Source organism: Lagopus leucura, unplaced genomic scaffold (assembly GCF_019238085.1).
Source record: "Lagopus leucura isolate 7727_CA_CO unplaced genomic scaffold, USGS_WTPT01 Super-Scaffold_741, whole genome shotgun sequence".
Taxonomy (NCBI): Eukaryota; Metazoa; Chordata; class Aves; order Galliformes; family Phasianidae; genus Lagopus; species Lagopus leucura.
In genome coordinates this window covers 10,092,671-10,099,799 of record NW_024962256.1, presented here as the reverse complement: position 1 = coordinate 10,099,799, position 7,129 = coordinate 10,092,671, and positions in this window count along the sequence as shown.

Genomic DNA, 7,129 nt, shown 5'->3' with positions numbered 1-7,129 from the left:
TGTGCCAGTGCCTCACCACCCTCTGGCTGAAAAACTTCCTCCTAACACCTAACTTAAATCTCCCATTTTCTTACAAAAGGCCTTCAGACAGGAGCACCCCAGGTGGCCCTGCAGGACCTGAGCAATGTTGGCAGGTCCCTGCAGCCCCCTCACCTCATTTGGTGCCACCAGCAAGTCCTGCACTTTGCCCAACAGTGACATTGTGGTTCACATATTCAGAAGTTTTCTTGGCAAACTGTACAACAGGAGCAGCTCTGTGCTATGAATGTGCTATCAAGCCTCTGTGCAGATGAAAGGCAGGAAAACAATATAATCAATGAAGAATTTGGGTGTTGAGAGGGTGGAAACGCTTATTTTCAAACCATATTTATGTCCAAAACAACAACAAACATAATTTTAGCTGTTAAGCATTTTGGATTTTTTTTTCCCCCCTTTGCATCTGAAGAATCAAAAAGTGCTCTTCCATTCAACTGGGATAAAAACACATTTAGTGCAGATGCTATAAGAAAGGATATCAGTGAACTGCAAAGTGATTATGTTATACCCCGGGGCAATAAGGCTGTCATAAAATTTCAAAACAAGATGTGAGAATCTGGGACAGTTCTGCGGTTGGGTCACAACGTGTGGTTTGCAGTCACATCTTCTGTTTTCTAGCTATAAATTAAAATGCAACATTTCTAGTAGCAACTCACCCACTGGAAATACGCACAGGAACCTGAGTGGATGTGGGAAGGAGAGCATGGGATGTGCAGCAGGTCTTAGCTGCAGGTCAACCACCCCTACTTGCAATACTGCTCAAACAGAATCATGGAATAGAATCACAGAATGGCCTGGGTTGAAAAGGACCAAAATGATCATCTAGTTTGAAACCTCCTGCTATGTGCAGGGTCACCAACCACCAGACCAGGCTGCCCAGGGAGCAGGGAGAATGAGGAACGTGAGCACTGACAGCTGCAGCTCAATGCAGGGCTCTGCAACTTGGTACTGGCTAGGAACAAAATCTGAAGTTCTGTGTGCGTGACCCACCTGCACCTCATAGGAGCGATATAAATAATGTAAGGTGTGGGAAATGCAAGAACAAAGGCAGTTCTAAACATCAAATCCTGAACCACACCCTGGAGAAACCCCTTGGTTTCTCTACTGTTCCCTTTACCTTTTTAGAAAGGGAAAAACAAAGAAAGAAACAGAAGAAAACAACAACAACCAATCAACCAACAATAATTGACAGGGTCTTGGTTCCATTCTGATGGGGCAGAGAAAGCTTTAAAGCCACAACAATCACCTACGCAACAGGAAAGCGATTTTCTGCATCTACACAGTAGCAACATGTTTCAGTGCTAATTCCACATTTATGTTTTTAACAATACCAAAATGCCAAAACGAGGGGTTACACACCTTGCGAGAGCAGTGAAAGGGCAGCAGCAGCCCCACGTGGGCAGGTCGGTCTCAGTGCAATGCCATGGGATCAGCATCCTGCCCACCAAACCCCGCTGCGCAGCCAGCACGCGGTGTCAGCAGAAACACAGCTCATCCTACAGCGAGGAGGGTCATTTCTAAAGGTAATTGAAGTCTTTTTAGTCTGCAACTGTCTAAGTGTTTTGAGAATAACAGACCTTGACACGCTGAAAGTTGAATGAGATCTGGAGATTGATCCACCCCAGCATTTGATTTCCAACACGAAGTTTGCACTGCGCTTTTATCAGGATAGCATTGAACAAATGCTTCCCATTACATAAAGGAACAAAGGGAAAATGCTCTGATGCCTAGAGCAAGGAACAAAATATTCAAAATCTAGGCTTGTCCCCTTACCTTTGTCAGAATGGTTGAATCCCATTTCTCCTAGCAGCTACAATGCATCTGATATCAGCAACATGTTGGAGAGTGGAGGTCATCTAGAATGATAAAATTAAACCCATTTAGCTGAAAACACTTCTAAATCCACCTTATACGTATGCTGCCGCACTGCCAACTTCCCAGTGCTGCAGAGGCAGATGGAGAGATCTGCACTGAGAATTTCAAAGCTCTGGTGCAATCCAGAAGGGGCAGGAAAGACCACAGGAAAGGCTGCAAGGAAAGGGAAGGGATCATTAATGGGATTTCCCAATGAAAATATCTGGACCCCGAGAGATCCCATCCTTCCCCATTTGGATATGACAGTTGCTATTCTAAACACAATTATTTACGAAGGAGCTGTAATTTCAACACTTCTATTTGTAAAGAGAAACAGCCTGTTTGCTCATTCTTACCGAAGTCCCAGCAGTTAGTGCTGCCCACCTCGAGGTCAGAAGCCAGGAATGTGACACCAGGTGGGAACCAGCCAGGGCTGGTCCTCCTTCCTCTTCCATGGTGACACTCCACGGGAGGCAAATCTCTCTCAAACAACTTTAGGGAAAACAGCTGGGTACCAATTCCTAGGGAAGGACTGAAGGCATAGAATGCCCTCAGTAGATCGCAGTAGATTGGCTACAGCTCATCCAGCTTCTGTAGCCAGGTGTAAGAAGACTGCAAGCAGCAATTGATCCATCAGTTAGTCACTGGCTGACAAGCACAGAATGCAGCTCAGGTTGGAAGAACTCCTCAGCTAAGCAAAGGCACAGCCATTGACCCTCACTGCCCCTCATGGATCTTAGAGCTCTCACCATTGATGGATGCACCAACACCTGGATGGCATCAAACATTTTTCTTTAATGATTTCTACCTTTCCATGAAAGCACTGCTCCTCTTGATCTCTTCTTGCTTGACCTCACTCCAGAAATCCTGCCCTATGCTAAAGCATGGCTCCTTGGGCCACCAGCAGCTGAGCCCAAAGAGGGACAGGAGACTGGTGAGAATGGGACTACCCAGCAGACGAAGAAGTGGACAGAAAGTACAGAATGTATGTAAAATATTTCATAGCATGCATAATCCACTGAACTGCCACAGCTAGTCTTGATGAGGAAAAAAAAAAAAAAGGAACGTTTTTAGTGCAGTACATGATACATTGATTATTTTATAGATAATTTTTGACCCATCATTATAATGGCTGAGTGCTTGGCAGACCATGATGAGTACTGGCAATTAAACGCTTCAGACGATGCGCTGATGCTTTTTTACAGTCCATTATCAATGAGAGAAACAGCTCTTCAACAGAAATCCTGCAAAACAAATGAAATTGTAACCTAATTGAATACATCCCCCTTTTGACTTCCCCATCCAAAAGCAAATCCAGCAGCCAAGAAACAGAGCTACACCTGCAGCTTGCTGCTGCCCCCTCCCAACACAATGCACAGCCCCATCCCTGCTGCCCTGCACACAGGCACCGCTGAGTGCTCGCATCCCTCCTCGCAGGTTGTGCTCTGCTTTGATTTTCCACTCGCTCTGCTCTTGCCTGAAGGTGCCTTCCTCTGCTCCATCGTTTTGTTTTAAGAAGAGAAATGCAAGTGACGTTCCTTTTATAGCTCCACTACAGGTGAATTATCTGGTAAAATAGGTAAGTGCCTGGCTTTTTTCCCTTTGAGTTCTCTTACTGCAAGAATAAAACACAGCGGGTGTACTGATTTATTATTATTATCAGCACAGAGTAATAAAAGCATCATTTGATACCGTGCCAGCATCAATATTCGTTTGCAGAACAAAACAAGCCCTCCAGCCCTCCAAGCAGTTCCAGGTTACCCCAAAACTCAGCCCCCAGTTAGACCAGAAGATTCCCACAGCCCCACATCTGCGCTGGCAGAGCTCCCATGTCCACAGCTGGAGGTGCTACTGCCAAACTGGGAGAAGGATCCAGTGTGGAGCTGTTCCCTTCTAAAAATGCTCCCTCGTTAATTAACAGAAGTCAAGGGAGAGGGCAGAAGGAGGGAGAGGATGGAAAAAAAGAAAAGAACATCTAAAATGTAGACGTCAGTACTTAAAAAAAAAAAGAAAGAGGAAACCAGGCACTTGCTCACACATGGGGCTTTGCGGTCACTGGTCACTTCCAATTAGATTGTACCCTCGGCTAATGCTCGTTGTCAGCCAGAAACAGGGAGCACTGGAGGAAAACAACTTCCACGCAGAGAATATTCTTTGCATGGGTACTGCCATGGCCTCCAGGTGAGGACAGCATCCCTGCTGCACTGAGAGAGCGTGTCAGGTCCTGCTGGCAGAGCACAGCCACATCCTGCTGCCCTGGTGCTGCTGTGGTTCTCAGAGAGCATCGACTGCACCAGGCTGAGGGAGACGAGCAGGAGCCACAGCCATGTGTGTTGCTCCTCCAGGTGGGATACTGTGGGTTCAGTCTGAATGGGAACCTGGTGTTACCCGACTTGCAGGGAGAGGAAGATGAGGAAGATCTTCAGAGCACTGAAACGAGAATGTACTGCTGGAAGAGGGGGATGCACTTGCTGAATGCAGCTGTAGCATCATGGAGACACAGGATGGTTGGGTTGGAAAGGACCTCAAAGCCCACCCAGTTCCAACCCAGGAGCAGGGAACACTACACCAGCTGCAAAGGGCCCATCCATGGTTGTGGGCACTGGCAGGGATGGAGCATCAGGAGGGCTGTGCCAAAGCCTCACCACCCTCATGGTGAACAATTCTTCCTAGCACGTCATCTAAATCTCCCTTCTTTTAGCTTTAAGACATTACACTCTACCCTATTACTACCTCCCCTGATGAAGTGTTCCTCCCAGCCTTCCTGTGGGTCCTTCCAGGCTCTGAAAAGCTTCCCCTGAGCCTTCCCCAGGCTGCACATCCCCAGCTCCCCATGCCTCTAGCTGTGGCTTTGCCTGGTGATGCTCAGTCCCACAGCCTCAGGCTCTGTGCTGGCATCTAAACTTCTCCAACGCTCACTGAAAAGACTTCAGTTTTTCCTTACAATCCAACATGCACATTGAGTTAAATTCTAGTTACGCTCGGATCTCTCCCACCAGGGCTCACATTAGGCTCACATTGATTTTGTTGCCTGGAGTGAACAACTCCTCAAAGGAAATTTCTCACCAGCATGCGGGAATCTCCCTGCATGACTACAGCCCAGGCTGAAACCACAGGTTTTATGGCATCTCCTTAACGCTACGAGGGCTTCAGAAAAGCAGTCTCACCCCCATCAGCAGAAGTATTACCAGGAGAAATAGTAAGGTAATACAGAAACAATGCATGCAGGTGTGGTGAGCACTGCCAGCCTTGTGGCTTCTCCATCCCAAGGACACCTACCAGGCACCTTGGTCCGAGTTTGAGAGGCACTTCATCCCTTCTGGAGGGTTATGCCATTTGTATGGTTACAAATGCTCTTGGCTGCTCATGTCAGGTACTGTGTGCGACATGGAAGGTCTGGCACAAGCTCTGCACAGCCCTCTTTATGGTCAGCAATTCGATACACAGGTTGACCTCTTAAAAAAACAACACAAAAAACACCTATTTCTAGGTTTTTGCTAACATTTTCCTCTAAGGAATGAGTTAACAATAGCGTGCTACAGAGAAGAACAATGCCAACAAATATATTTTCCAGCTGTACAAAGTGATAAATTCATGGACTGGAGTTTATAGCCAGCACAATAAGACACTGCTGACAGTCAGATCTCAACACAGGTATAAAAAGCAGGACAGGTCTCCTTGTGATGCGTGTAGGGAGAATAAAGCTATCTCACCTCATGGAAGAATGCATTTTCTTTATCTGAATGTTTTTAATTTGCAGTTGATGTAGGGTCTTTTTCCCTGAGATTCTGAGCATGTGAACACAATTCAGGAAAATGTATGTAATTTTCAGAGAAACAGTAATTACAGCTCAAGTGAACTCTGTGTATTCTGCAATGACTTTTCTCCCTACAAGAACACACTTCCCAAGCCAATGTTCCTAGTGTTAAATTTAATGTTAATAAGCATCTTAAATTGCATAATTTATGCTAATCTAAAAAATGTTTTGCCGAGACCGAGGCTGGTGGGGTTTCTTTACCTTGCAAATTGTTACACTTCTACATTAGTCATTTTTGATTCAACGCAGCGTGCGTGTCAAACTGTTTTAAAATGGTGTCTGGATACCTATTAATTTCCACAGGCTCTTTAATATTCTGCTATGTACTTTTTTTTTTTTAAGTAGAGACGTTTTTGTAGTTGCTTTTCCCCTGTTCTCCACCGCCGCGGCAGCGATCCATCATTGTCTGTAGGAACGATGGAGAAAGAGAAGTCGGTTTAGATTGGGATTACAGTGCTGACGGAGCAAAAGCACAGCCATAGGAAAATCAACAGAGAGAATAAACACAGAACTCGGAAGAGCAGCAAACAACAGGAGCATGTACAGAAATGCCTTATCTATAGGAAAACAGTGTCACATTTGATTTCGTCTGCGCTCTCCCTCTGTGAAAGACTCCCTCAAACGCCGATGACGCCCTCTGTTTCCCTCTGATGGAAACTGGCAGGAGGCCACAGCTCTCAATAATAGCACAACAAGCATCTTTTCAAGCATCTGTTAAGCAGCCGGACCTCCTGGTCTGGAAATGTGTATGAGAGTGATGATGCTTATTCTGGGTGATATAATTAATTACGAGTACAGTCAGAGGCCCCCGAGCATTGCTATATGGAGCAGTGCAAGGAACCGGGCGCTGCTCGTGGTAAAGGCACTTCAGCCATGACAGGTGAGGCTCAGGGCACACTCATGATCTTTGGGGACCAAGCAGCTGCTGCCCCCAAAGCCTTTTCAGACGTGTTTAATAGGAATCATTTGAAAAAGAAAATTCCAACACAATTTGAGTTTCTTGCACTTAAAGGAGGAAAAAAACCCAATAATCAGAAGAACCTCATGGAAACCTCAAGGGCAGGCTGGATGGGGCCTGAGCAGCTAGTGCCTGATTGAGTGGATGTCAGCTGAAGCTGGCGTGGGAACTGGGTGATCTTCGAGGTCCCTTCCAAGCCAAGCCATCCTATGACCCTATGAAATACTGTCCATCAAGGAGGCTAAAGGTCTGGAAAAAGTGCTGATATGGGCAGCTTACTGAAATCTGCCCTGGGCTCCAACTCAGAGGAAGCTCATAAAAATCATTAGCAAGTTATGCAAATGAAAAATAACCTGTTGGTAAGGAAAGCAAAGTTTTACCACTGAGTCTGAAGTATTAATATGCTAAGCTCAGCGTCCCTCCATTTACGTTCTGCAGCTCTGCAATGCAGTTTGGGCTGCAAA